At 35.0% G+C, this 25,612-nt stretch overlaps 1 pseudogene across 1 annotated transcript in view; it reads right to left on the bottom strand.

Moving 5' to 3' along the window:
- The window catches only part of LOC309653056 (putative P2Y purinoceptor 10), an 82,787-nt pseudogene extending 76,735 nt beyond the window's left edge, over positions 1–6,052 (bottom strand). The window contains exon 1 of the transcript XR_014268766.1: positions 5,124–6,052. The product of XR_014268766.1 is annotated as a putative P2Y purinoceptor 10 (transcript). The remainder of the gene's footprint in view (positions 1–5,123) is intronic.
- Positions 6,053–25,612: the final 19,560 nt, after the last annotated feature.

The raw sequence follows: 25,612 nt of genomic DNA, 5'->3' as shown, positions 1-25,612 counted from the left end.
AGCTGGGACGAAGTGAGAGAGTGGCATGGACATATATACACTACCAAATGTAAAATAGATAGCTAGTGGGAAACAGCCACATAGCACAGGGAGATCAGCTCGGTGCTTTGTGTCCACCTAGAGGGGTGGTATAGGGAGGGTGGGAAGGAGATGCAAGAGGGAGGAGATATGGGGATGTAGGTTTACGTATAGCTGATTCACTTTGTTATAGAGCAGAAACTAACAAACCATTGTAAAGCAATTATACTCCAATAAAGATGTTAAAATAAAAAATATATGAATAGGTAAGTAAGATTTGATATATATATATCACATATTACTCAGCCATAAAAAAGAATGAAATCTTCCATATGTGACGCCTGGATCATCCTAGAGCATATTATGCTAAATGAAATAAGTCAGACAGAGAAAAACAAGTGCTATATGATATCACCTATATATGGATTCTAAAAAACAAAACAAATGAACAAACACAACAAAATAGAAACAGACATATAGATACAGAGAAAAATTGGTGGTTGCCAGAAAGGAGGGGATGTGGGGTTGGGCAAAATAGGCATTAAGGGGTACAAACTTCCTGTTATAAAATAAGTCACAGGGATATAATATATAGCATAATAAATATAGTCAAAAATACTTTAATAATTCTGTATGGTTATAGATGGTTACTAGTTATTGTGGTGATCATTTTGTAATGTATTTGATTACCAAATCACTATGTTGTATACATGAAACTAACATAATATTGTATGTCAATTATACTTCAATTTAAAAACAAGAAAAATTGACAAAGGACATGAATAGCCAATATCCTGAAAAGCAAATGAAAAGATATTCAACATCACTAGTCATTAGAAAAATGTGATTTAGAACCCCAATGAGATATCATGATATACCTATTAGAATGTATAAAATAAAAAATGCTGACAATAGCAAGTACTGACTGGGATTAAGAACTGGATCTCAAATGTGCTGCTGTTAGAAATGGTAAATGGTACAACTAACTGGAAAACATTTTGACAGTTTTTTGCAAAACTAAGCATGTACTTACTATATAACCTAGAAATTCCACTCTGGTATTTAAGTAAATATTGAAGAGAAATCAAGACATGTCCACAAGAAAAGGGAACTCTCCTACACTGTTGGTGGGAATATAAATTGATACAGCCACTATGGAGAACAGTATGGAGGTTCCTTAAAAAACTAAAAATAGAACTACCATATGACCCAGCAATCCCACTACTGGGTATATACCCTGAGAAAACCATAATTCAAAAAGATGCATGTACCACAATATTCATTGCAGCATTATTTACAATATCCAGGACATGGAAGCAACCTAAATGTCCATCAACAGATGAATGGATAAAGAAGATGTGCCACATATATATACAATGGAATATTACTCAGCCATAAAAAGGAATGAAACTGAGTTATTTGTAATGAGGTAGATGGACCTAGAGTCTGTCATACAGAGTGAAGTAAGTCAGAAAGAGAAAAACAAATACCAGATGCTATCACACATACGTGGAATCTAAAAATACGGTACTGGTGAACCTAGTAGCAGCACAGGAATAAAGGCGCAGATATAGAGAATGGACTTGAAGACACAGGGGGGAAAGGGTAAGCTGGGATGAAGTGACAGAGTAGCACTGACATATATACACTACCAAATGTAAAATGTATGGCTAGTGGGAAGCTGCTGTGTAGCACAGGGAGATCAGCTCGATGCTTTGTGCTGACCTAGAGAGGTGGAATAGGGAAGGTGGGAGAGAGGCTCAAGAGGGAGGGGATATGGGGATATATGTATACATATAGCTGTTTCACATTGTTGTACAGCAGAAACTAGCATGACATTGTAAAGCAATTATACTCCAATAAAGATATTTTTAAAAAGACATGTCCACAAAAAAACTTGTATATGAATTTTCATAGAAGCTTTATTTGTAATATTCTAAAGATGGAAACAACCCAAATACCCTTCAGTGGATGAATGGATAAGCTTCCTGTGGTATATACATACATTCTAATAGTATTTAGCAATAAAAATGAAGCAACTAATGATACATACAATAACTTGCATAGGTCTCAAGGACTGTGTCCTAAGTGAAAAAAGCCAGTCTGAAATGGTTACATTTGTATAACATCCTCAAAATGATAGAATTATAGAGATGGAGAAATATCAGTAGTTGCCAGAGTGTTAGGGATGGGAGGAATTTGTGTTGTAAAGTTGTAGCACAAATGTATTTTTTGTTGTTGTGGATGATGGAACACTTATGAATCTTGACTGTGGTTGTGGTTACACAAATATACACATATGATAAAATTTTATAGAATTATACATACAAACACATACAAATGAGTACATGTAAAAACTGACAGAATCTAAATAAGGTCTACAGTCTAGTTAATAGTATTATATCAATATCAGTTTCCTGGTTTTGATAATGTACTACAGTTTTTTAAAGATTTTATCATTGTGGAAATCCGGGTGAAGGGTATATGGGGATGCTCTATACTATTTTTTATAACTTCTTGTGGGTCTAAAAATATTTCAAAAAAAAAGTGAGAAAAAAAGCCTTCCTCCTGATATGCATTGAAGCCTAATTGGCTGGCTCCATGAAGAAACCAATCAGAAAGGACTTATCTCAGGTTTTTCATGTGTAACACATTTTGGAGGAATCGTGTTATGATCTACCAAATCGTGGCTTCCCATGCTATTATTTGTCATAAATGTTGATCCACAATTATGAAATATGTTTCTGCTTGGTTTTGTTTGACATACAAATCACTATCTGGTTTTGGCAAGTATAATTACAAATCCTTCAGAAGCCTCTCTGGAAAAAAACAAAAACAAAAAACAAAAAACAAAAACAAAATGTGCTCATTCTGAAGCCATTGAATTGAATCTCTCATCAGAGCCAGCTCTCAGGCAAGACAGTCAGGAAATCTTATTGTAAGTTCCTACCAACTCTGCAATCTCTGATTTACAGAGATGCAGTATCATTGTTGTATTCTAAAGTCAGGAAAGAAAGTTTAACCCCAGGATTTTTCATAATTATAAGTTGTTGGCTAGGTATGGAACATGTGCCTTAAACACTTCTGCTTAATAAGTAAGCAGGGTACGTGAAGTCAGTTTCCTTTCCGTTACCCTGCATTACCTCCCTTTTTGCTCCCATTGCCCTCTTTTCAATTACCTAGTACCTTCTGAAGTGCCAACTTTTCTTGTTTCAGAAAATCTAGCAGCTGACTGATAAATCTAGCTCATAAACTCATTCACTTAGACTTCTTACCACTCCCAAGAACATTTATCTTCAAGAAATAAGAATTTAGAGAGACAGTAAGTAACCTCTGAAAATAGATTACTAATAAGGGCATTTCTGGTTGGAGGCAGACACACGGGTAGGGCTAGGAGACACATCAGGTTGGGGGTGCCTTCTCCCAATCTCAAAATAATACTTTTAATTTGTTGCCAATTTGTAAGTCTAATTCTAGTAATATGTCATCATTTAATACCCCCAGAAATTAGGGGCAAGTATTATTTTCCAATCTTAAGCAATAATTTTGACCAAGTGGAAAACTGTCTCTAGTCCTAGTGAATAATTTCTAGTCTTCTAGGACACCCACATTCACAGCTGCAGAAAGCAAGACCTCAGCAGTCCGCCAACAGCAAACCATCCCTCCCCGTAAGGTTCTACTAAGCACCAGATTTAGGCTAAACTTTGCTATTAAGGATACAGAGATGATTAATTTCTTCCCCCCACCCCCAGCACCCAGTCTTAGAAGCTGGTTAAACAGCCAGCCTCCTTCTCAGTCAACTTGCTTGATAGGTGGAGGAAAGGAAGAAGATTGGGAAGAAAAAACTCAACCCAGAACTTTCAAGTCTGCTGAGGAGATATTTTCTTCATAGTCCCACCAAAGCACAATTCCTGGGGAAGATCATTCCAAGGAGCACTGCTGACCTCAGCTCTTTTGGAGGTTCCCAAAGCCCTGCAGCCGCCTAGCCTGCCTGGATTTCATACATTATCCCATGTCTCAGCCACTTTGGAACTGCTTCCATGGAGGAAAACCCCACCTATACTTGTGGTCAGAGAGATTAGGCAGAGCTGTTTTCAATATCCTACTTTATGGTGCCACTTGGCAACCATAATATGCATATGGTGCCATCCTGTGAGTCATGTTTATGTAGCCTACAGCTGTTAGTTACATTTCATTTCTGGAAAATAAAGCTAATAGTACAATAAAGTCTTTATCCTGATATTTCACTGTAAAATCTCCATTAAGCATCTTTTACTAAAAGGGAGTTTAGTATCTCCAACTCTGACCTGGGAGAATTCAGTGTACAAAAAATACACTGATTTGCTCATATCAGAAGGTATCAGTATTACCAGATCTCACGGAGATCTTAGGTGACTTGCACTAACTTCTCTAGGACCTATATAATTTTTACTTATTCTGAATAATCTTGCATACTTAAGAATCAAACTCCATGTGTGAAATTCGCAGACTTTTTAAAGGGCAATGGCTGTTTTATTATTTCAAATAAGGAAAATGGAAGGAATTCCTTCTAACAAAGACAGCACAGCACTTGGAGCCCCTTCCTGAAATATTTCCCATGTTCTCAAATTAAAAATACATCCAAGGAAATGTTCATTGCAAATTGAGAATCAGCCCCTCTGAGATTTGACAGCTGTGATAGCTTCTATGGCTGGATGAAAATCTTTTTGTGCTATTTGAAGTTCTCATTTCAGACCCCAGAAGGCATGCATGAAAAATGTCCTAATCAAAGGAAACTGTCAAATCTCATCTTATGAAAAGATTTAGGCATTTAAATGTATTTACCATTTGAATGCAGCTTAATTTGGTTGACAAAACCCTGGATTTAAAATTTTAAGTTTTTTCCCCCACTGCTCACACTAACAGAAATACATTTAATCAATGACTATTATAATTTTAACACAGATTTGTTAGAAACAGTGTTTAACTCTGGTCTCCTGGTTTATATATCAATGGCATATTGCAGAGAAAGGAGCTTTCTATCTAGACAGCCACATTTCTTTACACAAAGTATGCAGCAGTTTCAGTGAACATGTTAACCACTTAAACTTATAAATAGATATTACCTCACTGGAGTCTCCATTCTTCATAACAATATATCCTTCAGAACTTCAGAAGATATTAGCAGATTCAGGATTACATTTTCAATGGAAACAGCAGAAATTCACATTGTCGATTTCAATTCACAGAGATATTTAAGTTAGATGTTTTAATGTATGAAAAGAAATCCAAGAATCTCACCCTTTTACCCAGATATCCTGTAGAGAACTGTAGGCTTGTACAGCTACAAAAGGAAGTAACATAGTTTATTCAGTAAAACAGGAAAAAAAAACAAAATCGTTTACCTCTAATGGGAGGTAGAACTGTTAGTCATCATCACTCAGTTTAGGAAAACATTCCCTTTAGAGGATACTGTGGGCAAAGAAAATTGAAATTTTGGCTTTGATAAATTCAGAGTTTCCATGATTTGTACACTTCAATCAGGAACAGAGTATCTGACTTTAATTTGCCACGTATTACCATAGTTTTCTCAGTTTATTCTGAAAGTTTAAAGTGCAAAAATCCAGCTTAACTCTTAGAATTTTACTTTGCTGTTAAAAAATAAAGTAAAAATAACTTGTAATATCTTTAAAAAGCTGATCATTTTTTAACAGAGAACATTAAACATTGTTTTTTTACAATAATTCCCCATTGTCTATTCATGTGTTTTGCTCCTTACCAATGACTTCTTCCTGCTTCACAGTCTTGCAAGAAGTCTACTTCTTGGGAGAATTCATTTGTAATACTCTGAATACTATCAGCAGGCTATTCCATAACTTGCTAAACTTACAGAAGATATTATACTTCCAAACATCACTAGATCCCATAGATGAAATGGCTGCTGTTTTTAACTAATGACATAAAGCTCATGTGTCTTTGTTATTGTGCTTGAAAAGAGAATGTGTCAAAAATGCACTGAACTTCTTGATATGCACACACTCATCTTACTCTGTTATCATCTCTTTCTTTCTTTCTTTCTTTCTTTCTTTCTTTCTTTCTTTCTTTCTTTCTTTCTTTCTTTCTTTCTTTCTTTCTTTCTTTCTTTCTTTCTTTCTTTCTTCTTTCTCTGTGTATGTATGAGTGCATGTGAGTCAAATACGATTTTTAGACAGGTTATACGAGCTAAATGTTTCTAAGCCATATTGAAGTATTTAGAACATTTGCTGTGCTGTTCCATATTGTCTGTTTCAAGTGTTAATGGGTAGTAATAATAAGAATTTCCTTGGGAATCTTGAAAAACCTTATTGGGTTAACAAAATGGAATATTTGGAGGTCACCAGAAAGAATATGCTTAACGATGTCTCTCATAAAGCTTTCTGAGGCATTTGTGGGGGGTTAAGCATTGCCCTCTTCATACATTTGTCTTTGAAAATGCTAATTTTAACATATTATATCCTTAACACCATATTGGGAATGTGTTGTTTGTGTAACTTTAGGCATGGGTGGAAGAGAAATAAAACGCCTAAAAACTGGAAAAAGTTGCGCAGAAAGGTGTGGTAAGGATTCTAAAGACAAACTTTCAGGATTTCATAAACTTGACATTGACTGGTCCCATTAGAAGGATTCGTTAATAACCATTCAACTGACTTTTGTCTGATAACGTATTAAACGCAGAAAGAGCAAAGCTTTGAAACCAAAAAAGTGCGTAAGCTATTTGGAGTAGGTCTCATTAATTCCTTCCCAAAATGTCAGTTCTACTATTCATGCAGTTATAGTTTGCAGGCGTAAGATTTTAAGTGCCTCTTGGGGACCTTCTTTTGCTTTTGGATCTTTTCCTTTCCATATTATTTTGGACCTGTTTATATGGAAGAAAAATCAAGTGATCATGACATTGTTATAAGCCATGGGCCTTCAATAAAAGTTTGGCATAGAGAAGTAATGTAAACAAAGTCAGGGCTGCCGGACAGGGTTATGCAGTATGAAAGAGTGACTATCCAAGATGTTCATGGGAACTGAAATCTAAAGCAGCATTTAAGCACGGTGCTGCTTCACCTAGAAGAAGATGTGTAACTTTTTTAATTTACAAAAGGTACACCTTTTAACCAGAGGACTATGATAGGCTGAGAGGGACACTTGATTCTTAATTTTATAAGGAAACCAGATGAACTAAAAATTACATTGATCAAATATATTATTTCTAAAAATCTCCTGAAGATAGTTTACAAATATATTGGTGATGCAGTGAGTCTGAAGGCAAGGAAACCAGTCAGGAGTATTGTAATAGTGTAAGCATGAATTGATAAGGATTTGAAGTTGCAAACTGTCATGAACAATCCATGAGCAATTGAAAATTGGAGTTGAGAAAGAAAGACTCAATACCAAGAAGTGAGCTAGGCTATTAGAAAGTAGTAGATTCGATTGTTATCCCATCAAAAGGAGGTAGTCAGGAGATTAGCTACTTTAAAGAGTGATGTGATGATTACATAGTAGTACTGCCAGACAATGAGATTGAGTAGCTCACCAGGTTTACCTTTTCCTTGTTCTACTTTCTAGGACACTCAGAGCTGAGTTTAGTGTTTTGAATTCCTTGTTCCGTGTCCTTACCACAATCCTCTTCTCTTCTTCCTCTAAATCAGGACATCTCACTCTTGATTTCATGGATGGATCTCCATAGTCTCATAAAACTCTTGAAATTATGGGCAAACTGCTAACGGGCTTTTATTGTAAATTTAATATTATTTTAGCTATCATGTTTAGAATTGTTTTTATTGTAAACTACCTTCAAATTTACATTTGGGAAAATGAGTAGGAGACATAAAGAGATGAAAAATGATAGATAGATGATAGATAGATAGATAGATAGATAGATAGATAGATAGATAGATAGATGATAGATAGATAGATAATCATTACTGTTACAGCATCTGGAAGTGAGTAAATAGACTTGGGGGTCATTTCAAGATTCAAATAAGAAGAAAAGTTCAACTAGAAGCAGACTCAGTACTCAGAAATTTAGTTTAAACAGGAGGAAATGGGAATGATAAAAATTCAAAAAAAAAAAAGTCTCATGGCCTATTATAGAGAATTAATTACACATCAGCAACACAGGAAAATTGTGACCAGTGTTCTGAGAAGAAATAATTTCTGAACAAGTATCATGTACTGGGTGTGAGTAAACAAGATTGTACAAGGTGTGGCTGTATACCAAAGGGCCAAAGAGGAACAAGAAGCAAGACCATTTTACTGTGTCCCTGCACACTGTGGCAGGTCATATTGGTGGCTACAATAGAAAATAATGGATTTGAGAGAGGTTACAAAGGAAGAAACAATTGATTTTTGCATTTCACTGATTTGAGGGACTGAAAGAAATTGGATAATCAACCATTACTATGTTTTGAGCCTAGGTCACTGGCTGAATGATGGTGTCAACTACAAATTGACACTTGCCATGGCACTTGCCATCTACCTCTACAAGGATTAAATCAGGTGCTGCTGCAGCTGTTGACTTTCAACATCCCCTGAAAGGAGTTCAGTGTGGAGAGCAGAAATGAGGCACTCTGTGCTCTGGGAAAAACCGGCAGAACAGATCTTCAGATAGTTATACATTTTCAGGAGCTGATTTTATGAGCCCAATTCTTGTATCTCCTCATATCAAGAAAAGCTCTAAAATCCTTCATGGTAACGTCTGGTCCTTGTGACTGGCAGTAACCCTCATGAGACTAGCAGAAACCTTCTGCAAAAAAAAAAAAAAAAATGCTTGATTGCGTGTACTTCCCCTTCACCAAATTCACATATATACTGACCTTCCCCCTACCTCTTTGGAGTAGTTTCTCAGAGCTATCTGAAATGTTGTCTCCAGGTTATAGTCCTCATTTTGCCCCAAATAAAACTTAACTCACAGCTCTCACATTGTGAATTTTTTTAAGTCAGCAATGGTATCAAAAATCTATTCAACAAGTATTTATTAAGCAACTAGTACTTGGAAGGCACTGTGCTCAGTGGTACAGTGATGAATAGGTCATGACTCCTGTTCTCAAGATTTTTTTTTACATATTGGGATTTTTGTTCCTACTAGAAGGAACATCATTAGAGAGAAACACCCTCACTCTTTTGAAGAATAGACAGAAAGAAAAAAAAAAGCTCATGGATAGTTTATCTAATAATCAAAAGCTAATTTTTCCATATAAATACACTGGGCATATATAAATTGACTTGTTAAGATGATCATCTTTCCTCTAATTTGTATGAGCCTATCCCCTAATACATCTTTATCTGAGCCCACCCTGCCCTTGCTTTCAGAAATTTATCCCACCGAAAAACAGTTTAACAAATTTCAGTATGGTTCACCTATTTGGGTGGCGAGATAGCTATCTAGAGATAGCTTTCTAGACCCCTTTAAACAACATTGATTTTTTTCTTGGCACCATTAAATAATGAGAATTTCTGTGCAGAGAAATTTGTAACATTGCAATATTACATTCATTGAAATGGTTGATTAGAAGTAATTGACCTAATTTTACTGGTATTTTAACCTGACCAGAACAAGCAAATCTGCTTCAAGCCCTGTCACATATTTCTGTGAAATTAAACTGTAGGGATCCTGTTTTCACATTTCTTATATTATAGTTTGTGATGAGCTTTCAAGAAAGTTGTAGTTGTTTTTCAAATTTGTAGCATTGTCTCAGAGACATTTTTTTCTTTTATGTTTAAGAAACATCGAAGTCATTTTAAAAACTAAGCTATAGTTTCTCATGGGATGCTGAAGTTTTCACATTTGTGTATGCAGCAATAAATTTAGGCTTTTAGGAATTTATTTTAGAATGAGGGTTTATTTAATTTTTGCCTATGTGGTAGGTCCTATTAAAATACAAAAGTTGTTAATTTGCTTTCTCTTTGTTCCTTAAAAAACTGGTTAAGAGGAATTTGCTTCTGTACAAATGTACTTAACAGGTTAATTCCACAAACACTTACTTAAAATCTAAAATATACCAGAAACTTCTGGGTGCAAGATGAATACATGAGTGAAAGTCACGGGGTCTTCTGAGGAATCTCAAAGTTTCACTTTACAATGAAAATTTAAATTACATACGTTATCTTGTAATCCTTAGAGAAACCTTATACGAATATTATTACCTCCATTTTACTGATGAAGAATCTGAGGCTTAAAATCTTCCTCAAACAACTTGTCCAAGGTTACACAACTATAAGTAGCTTGGCCAGGATTTCAAACCATGCCCATCCAGGGCCTCTGTTCTTTTCAGTAAATTATGTTGCTTCTTTCATGAGAAGGATACTTTGCCTTCTTTTTCACACCTTATATAATATTCAACATAAAATTTTGCATGGATTAATCAATCATATGTTGACTAATTTATTAATATCCATCAGCTACATGAAAAAGGTCACTCTGGAAAGTGAGCCAAAAAGAACCATTTTTTCGTTACACACTGGCTGTACAGCCTCATTTAGCTTCTTGATGAAAGACTATCACTTTTCAGGTGGGGAAGCATATAATGTGAGATGTAACCACAACAAAAAAGAAAGAGACCTTCTCACAGGGCTTTTCAGGTGTCTGAGTGCATTCTCAAGTACATTTATGTGAAGGAAATATAGGGCATAGTCTGACCTGTAGTTTTTCCATCCTCTCCTATTGATTTACTTCTAGAGCCAACGTTTCTTAAACTTAAGCACTCTGGTAGGTGCTGGTTATTCAGCAATGATTAAAAACATAGTCCCTGACTTCCATGGATTTACAATTTAATCAGATTTTTAACAATCTACTTCACTTTGTATATCTATTATAATTCAATAAAGCTTTAAAAATAGTCTACTTTATAAAAGTTGTGTGACTTCCCTTATATGAAGGACCCATTGACACAACCTGGACCTATTTTTAGAAGCAGCTGAGCCTTCTGGGAGTGATTTTAGTGTTCACCAAATGCTTCCCAGTAGTGCATAAAATGCCAAATGTTGGCAGTCCAGCTCTCCCACTGCAGACTTTGATTTCAAATAAAATGCCTACCACATTGCCTGGGTTAATATTTTAATCTGCGATCTATGAGATCCTTAACGGTAGATATTCTATCTAATTCACCCCTAACACTAGCCCAGTGCCTTGTACATAGTAAGCACTGTAAATTGAGAATGAATGAACAAGTCACTCCTGCTTCAACATAAATAAAGGAAAAAATTTGAATATGAGGAAAAATGGCATATAAATACCTTTAAGGCAGAAATTGGGGGGCAACTAAGAAGAAGAGGAAACTGAAACAAAATTACTCTCCTTTACTTTTTGACAAAAGTTCAATTCTGGTTTACTAAAATATTGCAAAACTTCTTTGAGCTCTACTAACACTCCCTGACACTAAAACATTCCTCTGTGGCCAAGTCAGTGTCCATGTTCTATACCCCAGTGACCTTGGGCTGCCCAACAGATTACTTCTTTTGTTCTTTCCTATGAAATATATATTCTGAAAAGCCACCAATGGACCACAGTAAACCATATCATCTATTGAAAATCAATGAATATCATTTCCATGCCCATATTTATACCTGGTCCTTGCTTCAGGAATCTAAAGGGGTCATTGAGTATTCAAGATAAATGAGAAAAAGGAAATAAGTTCCTGAAATATATTGCTTATAACCTTGGGACGACAATTTAGAAGGGTCCTAAAACAGAGTCTATTCACAAGACAGGAAAGAGTGATATAGGTTTGTTCTGTTTGTCTTTCAGAGAAATCTACTTAATATTTCCCCAGAGGTAAATCCAGGGGGAAATAATACTTTGGGGTTCTTATGATGCAAATTATCTTGGTTTGATCTGTTTCCTCATATTTAATATCCAAACAGATGTCAGCACTATTTGTGGACCTAAGACCCCACTTTTTCTTTTGCAATCTGTATGACACTGATACTTAATGTCTTAGACAGGATCTTGGTTTTGGTAGGAACATTTCTAGGTTAAGGGCCAAACCCTAATTCTTAATAAGAATGTTGGTTTGTGTAGGGTCTGGAAATCATCTGAGCCACTTATAATAAGCTGGTGAAGGTCCTGCTGGTTATTAAAGACCAGGTGTTAACATTAATATGTTTTGAGAAATCACAAAATTAATATACATAAATCTGTTGCATTTCTATGCACCAATAATGAGCTATCAGGAAGAGAAATTAAGAAAACAATCCCATCAAAAAGAAGAAACTACCTAAAAATAAATCTAAATAAGAAGGTTAAAGACCTGTACTAAGAAGACCATAAGACATTCATGAAAGAAATTGAAAATGACACAAAGACATGGAAAGATATACCATGTTCCTGGATTGGAAGAATTAATATTGTTAAAATGTACTACTACTCAAAGCAATCTACAGAATTAATTTAATCCCTACCAAAATACCAATGGCATTTTTCACAGAACTAGAACAAAATAATTTAAAAAATTGTATGGAAACACAGAAGACATGAATAACCAAAGCAATCTTGAGAAAGAAGAACAGAGTTGGAGGTATCATGCTCCTTGACTTCCGACTATACTACAAAGCTACAATAATCAAAAAATATGGTACTGGTACAGAAATAGACATGTAGCTCCATGGAACAGAGTAGAGAGCCTAGAAAAAAACCCACATACTTATGGTCAATTAATCTATGACAAAGGAGGCAAGAATATACAATGCAGAAAACACTGTCTTTTCAATAGTAGTGCTGGGAAAACTAGATAGCTACATGTAAAAGAATAAAATTAGAATATTCTCTAACACCATATACAAAAATAAACTCAAAATGAATTAAAGAAATCCATTACTAAATGTAAGACAAGAAACCATAAAGCTTCTAGAAGAAAACATAGGCAGAACATTCTTTGACATAATCTTAGCACTAATTTCTTGAATCTATCTCCTAAGGTAAAGAAAACAAAAGCAAAACTAAACAAATGAGAACTAATTAAACTTAAAGCCTTTTGCACAACAAAGGAAACCATCAACAAAACAAAAAGGCAACCTACAGAATGGGAGAAAATATTTGAAAATGATATGACCAATAAGGGGCTAATATCCAACATATATAAAAACAGCTCATTCAGCTCAACATCAAAAAGAAAAAAAAAAATCAAAAAATGGACAGAAGACCTGAACAGACATTTTCCAAAGAAGACATACAGATAGCTAACAGGCACATGAAAAGATGCTCAACATGGTTAATTATTAGAGAAATGATGCATCACCTCACAATGGCCAGAATGGGTATCATCAAAAAGTCTACATATATATTAACATATTTCCATACATATTCAGACATTACATATTCAGACATTACATGAAATTTCTAAAAATCTTATATTTGTATTTGTATGGAAATATGTATGGAAATATGTTAATATAAATGTTTAAAAAAAAAAAGTCTACATATAATAAATGCTGGAGAGGATGTGGAGAAAAGGAAACCCTTGGACACTGTTGGTGGGAATGTAAATTTCTGCATCCACTATGGAAAACAGTCAAGGTTCCTCAAAAAAACTAAAGATAAAACTATCATGCAGTCCAGTAATTCCACTCCTGGGTATATATATGAAGAAAAGGAAAACACTAATTTGAAAGAACATATGCATTCCAATGTTCATAGCAGCATCATTTACAATAACAAAGATAAGGAAACAACCTAAGGGTCTATCATCAGGTGAATGGATAAAGAAGATGTGGTATATACATACAATGGAATACTACTCAGCCATAAGAAAGAATGAACTTTTGCCATTTGCAACAACATGGACCTGGAGGGTATTATATTTAGGGAAATTAGTCAGACTGAGAAAAACAAATATTGGATGTTATCACTTACATGAAGAATCTAAAAAAAATTTTTTAAATGAATGAATATAACAAAAAAGAAAGAGACACAGATATAGAGAATCAAATAGTAGTCACAAGTGGAGAGAGAGAAGTGGGGAGGGTAAGATAGGGAGGGGTAAGGGAGTAAGAGGTACAAACTATTATATATTAAATATGTAATCTACAAAGATATATTGTACAGCACAGGGAATATAGCCAACATTTTATAATGACTTTAAATGGAGTATAATATATAAAACTTTTGAATCACTATGTTGTACACCTAAAACTAATATAATATTGTAACTAAACTATACGTCATAAAAATAGATGTGCTTTGAGACTCATTCAGGAGAAATCTAAGTACAAGATTTCACAAAGCCAATTGTTATGTCAAACAACTTAAAAAAGATTCAAGATTAAGGGGATGGAATAGGAAGTACAGGAAGAGAGCCAAGTATACATAAGGATTTAGCATTAACTCATGACACTGGACATCTGAGATAGGTATAACTTATTTTCTGTATACTATACATTAACTTGCAAATGAAGCCTATTTGTGGCAACGAGAAAAGAATTCAACCTTTGCTAAAGCCAACATTTCAAGTCAGTGAGGTAATATTAAGCAGATATTTACATAATTTTGTTATAGGTAATATAAAACATCAAATGCAAGAGAAAAGAAAATGGGGTTGACACTTTAAAAATTAAAAACATATACATTAAAAACATTATAAGAAACTTATAAAGTAAATGACTAGCTCTGGGCAAATATTTGTCATCAATATTTGGGTTATATCATTAATGAAGAGCTTTTATAAGTCAGTGGAAAAACTTTAAAGTTTTAATACAAAAATGAACATAAGACGTGCAGGAAATAAAGGGGAGAGGAAACAATAACAGCTGATAAACATTTGAACAAACCTTTCTCCTCATGCTCAATTAAAGAAATGAAAATTAAAACTATTAAATGGGTGATTTTTACTTCTGGAACCCTGTAATAGATGTGCTTTTCCCTGTTTTTCCCACTAAGTACAGCTAAAAGCCTTGGACATTATATATTAAAAAACATGAAAAGACCCTAAAAGATATAAAGAAGACAGATGGTTTAGGGACCCTAGGAGCTGAAAAGCAACAGAGCAGTGAATTTCCTAGATTTTCTTTTTGCCTCATATATCACAAATTTGATGCTAGAGAAGCAGAACCTAGGAATATCAATGGGTGTAGATTAGAAAAATCCCACAAAACCCTTTTTTCTCAAGCCAAAGGAAAAGAAAAGGTGCATCCTAGTACTGGGCAGGGTGGAATCAGAGGAGAACTTGCAGAGATTCAGGATTTTCACCAGTGATAACAAGGGTACCATCCCTCACAGTATCAGTGGAGGCCACATAGGAGCAGAAACAAGGCAATCATCACCCACAAGTGTCAAAAGAGGTAAACTGGGGAAATTTAAATTCCATGCCACCTGTCAGTAATAAGATAACATTCCCTTTCTTGCACTTGAATGGTGTCAGAGGAGACCTACGTAAAGAGAAGATTTAAATAAGGTTCAGTGTCTCATAACATAATAACAAAAATTTCCAGGTTTTAATTAAAACGTACTCATCATAACAATAGCCAGAAAAATTACAATATGAATGTGAAAAGATAAAAAGAGATGACAGCACTGAGATGACGCAGATGTTAGAATAATCTGGCAATCATTTCAAAGTAGTCATCATAAAAATTCTTCAGTGAGTAATTATAAACACACTTGAAACAAATGACAAAACAGGAAGCATCAGCAAAGAAACAGAAAGTTTCAGAAAAAAAGAGAATATAATAAAAGATCAAAAAGGAGAATTAAAACTGAAAAAATAAAATTAAACAATATAAACAACAGAAATAAAATAAACTGAAAAAAAATTTTGAAAACATACTCAAAGACCTAAAGGACTCTAACAAAATATCTAACATTCATGTCCTTAGAGTGTCACAAATAAATCAAAATGGAATTCTAAAAAAAGTAAAATAATCCACAAAGAGGCAGGTAAAAAAATAGAGAAAATAAAACAGAGGGAACAAACAGCAAACAAGAAGTAAAAGGGCAGACTTAACCTCTAATATATCAATAATTCCATTAAATATAAACGATCTAAATATCTCAATTAAAACACAAAGATTGGTGAGGTGGATTAAAAAAGAAAAACACAGATGAACTAACTGTGTCCTATCTACAAGGCACTCACATCAATTATAATGATACAGGTAGATTGAAGGAAATAGGATAGGAAAAGATATACCATGTAAACATTAATTGAAAGAAAGCAAGAGAGATCAACTTCCAGAATGGTGGACTGTGGAATGCAGTGGACAATCTTTCCTACAAAACAACTATTTAACTAGAAAAAAAAATTATGAATGTTTACTTAAAGTATCTAGAAATTTTCTGAAGGACATACAGCAATCAGAAACACATTCACTCAAGAAAATCTACTAAACCCCATAATGGCATGAAACATAAACCATTCACACAGCAAACATAAGAGAGCTGAACTGATTAAACTAATATCAGACAAATATAAATAAAAAACTATTACTGGAGATAAAAAAAGAACATTTTAATGGTAAATGGGTAAATCCATCAGGAACATATTACAATTATACACATATAAACACCTATAAACAGAGTCCCAAAGTATATGAAACAAAAAGATGGACTTGAAGAAAGATAAAAAATTCAAGATAATAGAGATTTCAATACCCAACTTTCAATAATAAACAGCAGACAAAGCAGAAGATCAACAAGAATACACAAAACTTGAACAACACTAAAGCAACTATACTTGCAGGTATTGTCAAAACATTCCACCCAACCAAATCAGAATACACATTTTTCTCAAGTGCACATGGAACATACTCCAAGGTAGAATCTATGTTACACCATAAAATAAGTCTGGATATATTTAAAAGTATTGATATCATATAAAGTATATTTTCAGAAAAAAAGTGGAATGAAATTAGAAAATGACAGCAGTAGGACATTTGGGAAATTCATAAACATGTGGAAATTTAAAATCACACTCCTGATGACCAATGAGTCAAAAATGAATCACAAAGGAAATTGAAAATACTTTGAGATAAATGAAATTGAAAACACAACATACTAAAATTTATTGACCACAACAAAAGTGGTACTTTGAGTGAAATGTATTGATGTAAACACCTATATTAAAAAGAAGAAAGATCTGAAATCAATGACTTAATCTTCCATCTTAAGAATAATAAAGTAAACATAATTCAAGCAGAAGGATGAAAATAACAAAAATTAGAGGAGAAATAAATTAATTACAGAACAATACAACAGGAGGAAAAATCAACAAATCAAAGAGTTGGTTAATTTAAAAGGTTTTTAAAAATGACAAGTGTCTACCTAGATTGAATAAGAACAAAGAAAGATGACACAAATTACTAAAATAAAAAATAAAAGAGCAATTATCACTAGTGAACTTAGAGAAATAAAATGGATTACAATGGAATAAAATGACAACTATATGCCAAAAAATTAGATAAGCTAGATGAAAAGGATAAATTCATAGAAAGAAACAAATCAAACTGAGTTTAGAAGAAAACAGAAAGCCTGAAAAGACCTATAAGAAAGAAAAGGAAACAGTATTAAATTTACTGAAACATTAAGTAAAATCTTCCCACAAAGAAAAGCCCCAAAACAGTTTCATTGGTGAAATCTACTAAATGTTTAAAGAAGAATTAACACCAATCCTTCACAAACTCTTGTAAAAAAATTTAAAAATTGGGAACACTTCCCAGTTCATTCTAAATGGAGGCCAGTATTATAGTGATATCAAAATATGACAAAGACACCACAAGAAAAGTTCAGAGTAATATAATTTATGAATTCAGATGCCAAAATTCCCACAAAATTACTAGCCAGCTGTATTCAGCCACATCTAAAAAGGACTATACTTCATGACAAAGTAGAAGTTACCTCATTAATGCTGGCTTGATTTAACAGCTGAAAACAAATTGATGTACTTCATCATATGAATAGAATATGAGGGGGGAAATGTAATAATCTCAATAGATTCAGACAAAGGATTTTATATAATCCAACACATTTTCATCATAAAAATCCTAGGAAGAGAAAAAATAAAAGGAAACTAGTAATGCAAGGAAACTTCCTCAACCAGATTAAGGGCACCTATAAAAAATGTAAATAACATCTTTCTTAATGTTCCTTCTAAGATTAAGGGAAATTAAACGAGGAGAAGAAATAAAAGTCTTCCAGATTGGAAAAGAAGTGTAAAACTCTAATTAAAGATGACATGATCTTGAATATAAAATATCTTAAGGAATATTAAAATTCATTTGAATTAATAAATGAGTTCAGCAAGTTTGCAGGATATAAGATCAAATACAAGACTAAATGTGATCTAGAGACTGGCCAAGATGTCAGAGTAGTAAGACCCTGAGCTCACCTCCTCTTATGAGCACATCAATATCACAACTATCTGCAGAACAACCATTGATGAAAAAGACTGGGATATACCAGAAAAGATCTTCTACAACTAAAGATGAAAAGAAGGAACTACAACAAGACAGGTAGGAAGGGTGGACACATGATATAATCAAGTCCCATAGCCCTAGGTGGGCAACACACAATGTGGAGAATAATTACATTGCAGAGGTTCTCCCACATGAGTGAGAGTTCTGAGCCCCACAATGGGCTCTCCAGACCAGGGGTCCTGCACCAGAAAGATAAGCCTCCAGAGCATTTGGCTTTAAAGGCCACTGGGGCTTAATTTGGGGATGCCCAAGGGACTTGGGGAAATAAAGACTTCACTCTTAAAGGACACACACAGATTGGCCAGCAGGATGGCAGAGTAGAAAGGTGTGAGATCACCTCTTCTTACAAAAACACCAAAATCACAACTAACTGCTGAAAAAACATTGACAAACAAAATGCTGGAACCTACCGAAAAGACACCCTACATCCACAGACAAAGAAGTAACCACAACGAGAGGGTAGGAGGGAGAAAACAACAATAAACTCAAATCTCATAACTGCCAGGTGGGTGACTCACAAACTAGAAAATGATTATACCACAGAAGTTCTGCCACAAGAGTGAAAGTCCTGAGCCCCATGTCAGGCTTCCCAGCCTGGGGGTCTGACAATAGGAGGAGGAGCCCACAGAGAATCTGGCTTTGAAGGTCAGTGGGGTTTGATCACAAGAATTCCATAGGACTGGGGGAAACAGAAACTCCACTCTTGGAGGGAACAAGCAAGGTCCCATGCATGCCAGGACCCAGGGGAAAAAATCAGTGACCTTATAAGAGACTGGGCCAGACCTACCTGCTAGTATTGGAGGGTTGTCTGCTGAGGGGAGTGTGGCTCTGGCTCACTGTGGGGACAAAGAAACAGGCAGCAGCAATTCTGGTGAGTACTGATTGGTGTGAGCCTTCATGGAGGTTGCCATTTCCTCCCCAAGACCTAACCCTACCCAACAGCTTGTAGGCTCCACTGCTGGGATACCTCAGACCAAACAACCAACAGGGAGAAAACACAGCCCCAACCATCAACAGACAGGCTGCTTAAAGTCTTCCTGAGCATGGCCCTGCTGACCAGAGGGACAAGACCAGCTCCACCCGCTAGCAAGCAGGAAACACATGTTCCCAGCAGGAAGCCTGCAGAAGACTCTTAGTCACATCCACCAGAGGACATACAGCAGAAGTGAAAAAAAACTATAATCTTGCAACCTGTGGAATGGAAACCACAATCACAGAAAGTTAGACAAAATGAGAGATAGAGGAATATGTTCCAGATGAAGTGATAAGATAAAGCCCCAGAAAAACAACTAAGTGAAGTGGAGATAGGGAACCCTCCAAAAAAAAAGAATTCAGAATGATAGTGAAGATGATCCAAAATCTTGGAAAAAGAATGGAGGCACAGATCAAGAAGATGCAAGAAATGTTTAACAAAAGCCTAGAAGAGCTAAAGAGCAAACAAGCAGAGATGAATAATACAATAACTGAAATGAAAAATACACTAGAAGGAATCAATGGCAGAGTAACTGAGGCAGAAGAACAGATAAGTGAACGGGAAGACAGAATGGTGGAAATCACTGCTGCGGAACAGAAATTAAGAAAAGAATATGAAGAAATGATGACATTCTATGAGAACTCTGAGACAACATTAAACGCCTCAACATTTGCATTACAGGGGTCCCAGGAGAAGAGAGAGAGAAAGGACTTGAGAAAATATTTCAAGAGATAATAGCTGAAAACTTCCCTACCATGGGAAAGAAAACAGTAACCCAAGTCCAGGAAGTGCAGAGAGTCCCAGGCAGGAAAAACGCAATGAGGAACATGTTAAGACACATAGTAATCAAATTGACAAAAATTAAAGACAAAGAAAAACTATTAAAAGCAACAAGAGAAAAGGAACAAATAACACACAAGTGAACTCCCATAAGGATATCAGCTGATTTCTCAGCAGAAATTCTGCAGGCCAGAAGGGAGTGGCACAATATATTTAAAGTAATGAAAGGGAAGAACCTACAACCAAGAATACTCTACCCAGGAAAGCTCTCATTCAGATTTAACAGAGAAATCAAAAGCTTTACAGATAAGCAAAAGCTAAGAGGATTCAGCACCACCAGACCAGCTTTGCAGTAAATGCTAAAGGAACTTCTTTAAGTGGAAAAGAAAGGGTCACTATTAGAAACAAGAAAATTACGAATGGAAAAGCTCACCAGTAAAGGCAAAGAGAAAGTAAAGTTAGGAAATCATCAGCACACAAATATGATATCAAAACCAGGAATGTTGAGAAGAGAGCACAAATGCAGGATATTGGAAATGCATTTGAAATTAAAAGACCAGCAACTTAAAACAACCTTGTTTACATACAGACTGTTACATCAAAATGTCATAGTAACTGCAAACCAAAAGTCTACAATAGATACACACATAAAAAAGAAAAAGAAATCCTGATACAACACTAAAGTTAGTGATCAAATCACAACAGAAGAGAACGAAAGAGGAAGGGAAGAAAAAAGACCTACAAAAACAAACACAAAACAATTAAGAAAATGGCAATAGGAACATATATCTTGATAATTATCTTAAATGTAAATGGATTAAATGCTCAAACCAAAATACACAGACTGGCTGAATGGATACAAAAACAAGACCTGTATATGTGCTGCCTACAAGAGACCCACTTCAGATCTCGGGACATATACAGACTGAAAGTGAGAGGATGGAAAAAGGTATTCCATGCAAACGGAAATCAAAAGAAAGCTGGAGTAGCAATACTCATATCAGACAAAATAGACTTTAAAATAAAGACTGTTACAAGAAACAAAGAAGGACACTATGTAATGATCAAGGGATCAATCCAAGAAGAAGATATAACAATTGTAAATATATATGTACCCAACATAACAGCACCTCAATATATAAGGCAAATTCTAATGGCCATGAAAGGGGAAATCCACAGTAATGCAATAAGAGTGGGGGATTTTAACACCCCAATTTCATCAACGAATTGATCATCAAGACAGAAGATCAATAAGGAAACAATGGCCTTAAATCACACATTAGACCAGATGGACTTAATAGATATTTATAGAGCATTCCATCCAAAAGCAGCAGAATACACATTCTTCTCAAGTGCACATGGAACATTCTCCAGGATTGATCACATGCTGAGCCACAAAACAAGGCTTGGTAAATTTAAGAAAATTAAAATTATACTGAGCACTCTTTCCAACCACAATGCTAAGAGATTAGAAATCAACTACAAGAAAAAACTGTAAAAAAACACAAACATGTGGTGGCTAAACAATATGCTACTAAACAACCAATGGATCACTAAAGAAATCAAAGAGGAAATTAAAAAACAAACAATCAAACAAAAAAAAAAAAGAGAGACAAACAAAAATGAAAGCATGACAATCCAAAACCTATGGGACACAGCAAAATCAGTGCTAAGAGGGAAGTTTATAACAACACAACCTTATTTCAGGAAACATAAAAATCACAAATAAACTACCTCACCATACACCTAAAGCAACTAGACAAAGAAGAATAAATGAAACCCAAAGTTAGTAGAAGGAAAGACATCATAAAGATCAGAGCAGAAATAAACGAAATAACAATGAAGAAAACAGTAGAAAAGACCAATGAAACTAAAAGCCGATTCTTTGAAAAGATAAACAAAATTGAAAAAAACTTTAGCCAGACCCATCAAGAAAAAGAGGGAGAGGACTCAAATCAATGAAATTAGAAATGAAAAAAAGAGAAGTTACAACTGACACCAAAAAATACCAAAGATCATAAGAGACTACATCAAGCAACCTTATGCCAATAAAATGGATAACCTAAAAGAAATGGAAAAATTCTTAGAAAGGTAAAGTCTCCCAGTACTGAACCGTGAAGGAATAGAAAATATGAACAGACCAGTAACAACTACTGAAATTGAAACTGAGATTTTAAAACTCCCAACAAGCAAAAGTCCAGGACCAGATGGCTTCATGGGCAAATTCTATCAAACATTTCGAGAAGAGTTAACACCTATCCTTCTGAAACTATTCCAAAAATTTACAGAGGAAGGAATACTCCCAAATTTATTCTATGAGGCCACCATCTCCCTAATACCAAAATCAGACAAAGATACCACACAAAAAATAAAAGTACAGGCCAATAACACTGATGAACATAGATGAAAAAATCCTCAGCAAAATACTAGCAAACCGAATCCAACAATACATTAAAAGAATCAAGTGAGATTTATCCCAGGGACACCAGGATTTTTCAATATCTGCAAATCAATCAGTGTGATGCACCACATCAACAAATTGAAGAATAAAAACCACACAATCATCTCAATAGATGCATAAATACTTTTGACAAAATTCATCACCCATTATGGTTAAAAAAAAAAAACTCTTCAGAAAGTGGGCATAAGTGGAACCTACCTCAACATAATAAAGGCCATATATGACAAACCTACAGCTAAGATCATACTCAAGGCTGAAAAGCTGAAAGCATTTCCTCTACAATCAGGAACAAGACAAGGATATCCACTCTCACCACTTTTATTCAATATAGTTTTGGAAGTCCTAACTATGGCAATCAGAGAAGAAAAATAAATAAAAGGAATCCAAATTGGGAAAGAAGAAGCAAAACTGTCACTGTTTGCAGATGACATGATATTATACATAGAAAATCCTAAGCATGCTACCAGTAAACTACTAGAGCTCATCAAAGAATTTGGCAATTTGCAGGATACAAAATTACTACACAGAAATTTCTTGCATTCCTATACACTAACAACGAAATATCAGAAAGATAAATTAAAGAAACAATCCCATTTACCATCACCTCAAAAGGAATAAAATACCTAGGAATAAACCCCCCTAAGGAGGTAAACGACCTGTACTGTGAAAACTATGAGGTACTGATGAAAGAAATCAAAGATGACACAAACAGATGTAGAGATATACCTTGTTTGTTGGGGAAAACCCAAACGAATGTTTTGGCCAACCCAATATTTGCAAATGATGCAACTGACAAGGGATTAAACTCCAAAATTTACCATCAACTCAAGCGGCTCAATATCAAAAAAAAAAAAAAAAACCAATCAAATAATGGGCAGAAGACCTAAATAGACATTTCTCCAAGGAAGATATACAGACAGCCAAAAAAAAGGAAACATGAAAAGATGTTCAACATTGCTAATTATTAGAGAAATGCAAATCAAAACTGCAGTGAGGTATCACCTCACACCAGTGAGAATGGCCATCATCAAAAAGTCTACACACACTAAATGCTGGAGAGGGTGTGGGTAAAACAATACCCCCCTACATGGTTGGTGGGAATGTAAATTGGTAGAGCCACTATGGAGAACAGTATGGGAATTCTTTAAGAAACTAAAAATAGAGCTACCCTATGATACACAATTCCATTCCTGGGCATAGATCCAGAGAAAACCATGGTTTGAAAGGATACATGCACCCCAATATTCATTACAGTGCTATTTACAACAGCCAAGACATGGAAACAACATAAATGTCCACTGACAGACGAATGGATAAAGAAGATGTGGTACATATGTTCAATGAAATATTACTCAGCCATTAAAAAGAATGAAATAATGCCATTTGCAGCAAGATGGTTGTACCTGGAACTTATCATACTAACTGAAGTAAGTCAGAGAGAGAAAGACAAATATCATATAATATAGCTTATATGTGAAATCTAAAACAATGATGCAAATGAACTTATTTACAAAACAGAAACAGACTCACAGACTTAGAGAAGAAACTTACGGTTACCACGGGGGAAGGGTTGGGGAGATGGATAGATTGGGATTTGGGGATTGACGTATACACACTGCTACATTTAAAATATATAATCGACAAGGACCTGTATAGCACAGGGAACACTGCTCAATATTCTGTAATAACTTAAGTGGGGAAAGAATTTGAAAAATAATAGATACATGTGTATGTATAACTGAATCAGTTTGTTGTACACCTGAAACTAACACAACATTTTTAATCAACTATGATCTAATATAAAATAAAAATTAAAAAATAGGGAAAACAAACAAACAAACAGAAAAAGCATTAAGGAACAGTATGAAATGCTCTGGCTCTTGCAAACATTTTCTTAAGCTCTTTTCTCTCTTATCATTACCATTCCAGCAGGCTTTCTCCCTGTTCTCACTTAGAGAGATAGTGTGAGATATTTTGGAATACTGGCAGAAGTAATCTACCACTCAAATCCAGTGTGTTATAACATCCCACTCCAGAATAACAACATAATATCTTGATTTTAATTTAGAATTTGAGATGTTAAAATATTTAGTGGAACTTTAAACAGACAGTATAGACTGAGAATAAGAGAACTAAAGAGATCTTAAGTATTCTTAAGTAAGAATATCTTAAAAGAAACTACAATGAAGGGGAGGCATCAAGTAAATATCTTGGAGATAAATTCTCATTAAATTAAACCTAATTTATAAATTCACATGTGGTTTTATAATTTTAGAGAGAGAGAATGTTGGTAAATTATGTCATCAAGATTTGATAAACAAGTTTAAAGTTTTAGGAATTTAATATTATATATGCAAACCTCAGGAATATTTTCTTGATTCATAGGTAATCAATATAAAATTAAAATAAAGAAATAAAATAATAAGAAAACAATGGACACACACAAAACGTCATGTGCACTGGTACCCAGGGCAAAAGCACTAATTTGATTGGACACTGTGCCAGTCCTACCTTTTGGTCTTAGAGAGTCTCTAAGAGAGGCTGGGGGCAGCTGGAGTTCACCCTGGGGATGTTGACACTGGTGGTAGCCACAGTCGGAATCTATCTATGGCAAGGACGCTCCCTGGGTACATAGACTCTGGTGGCAGTGATAGTGGGGAACTCTAAACTGCAAGGACACTCCTGCTGGTGGCTGCCATCTTGAGATCCTCCTGCTAGTTCATTAGTGTCAAGACCTGGCCCCACTGAACAACCTGTATGCACCAGGGCAAACAACTAATTGGGCAGGGACAAAGGACAACCCATTAGCTGACAGGCTGCCTAAAGACTTCCTGAGCATACAGCTGCCTCTAAACATGGCCCTAGGCATGGCCCTGCCCAACAGAGACCCAAGACCCAGCTCCAACCACCAATGGACCGTCATGAGCTCTGCCCTCCAGGAAGCCTGCACTAGCCTCTAGACAAGACTCACT

Source organism: Balaenoptera physalus, assembly GCF_965194825.1.
Source record: "Balaenoptera physalus genome assembly, chromosome: X".
NCBI classification, from domain to species: Eukaryota; Metazoa; Chordata; class Mammalia; order Artiodactyla; family Balaenopteridae; genus Balaenoptera; species Balaenoptera physalus.
The sequence above is the reverse complement of the archived record's forward strand: the minus strand, read 5'-3'. Positions and strand labels throughout refer to the sequence as shown.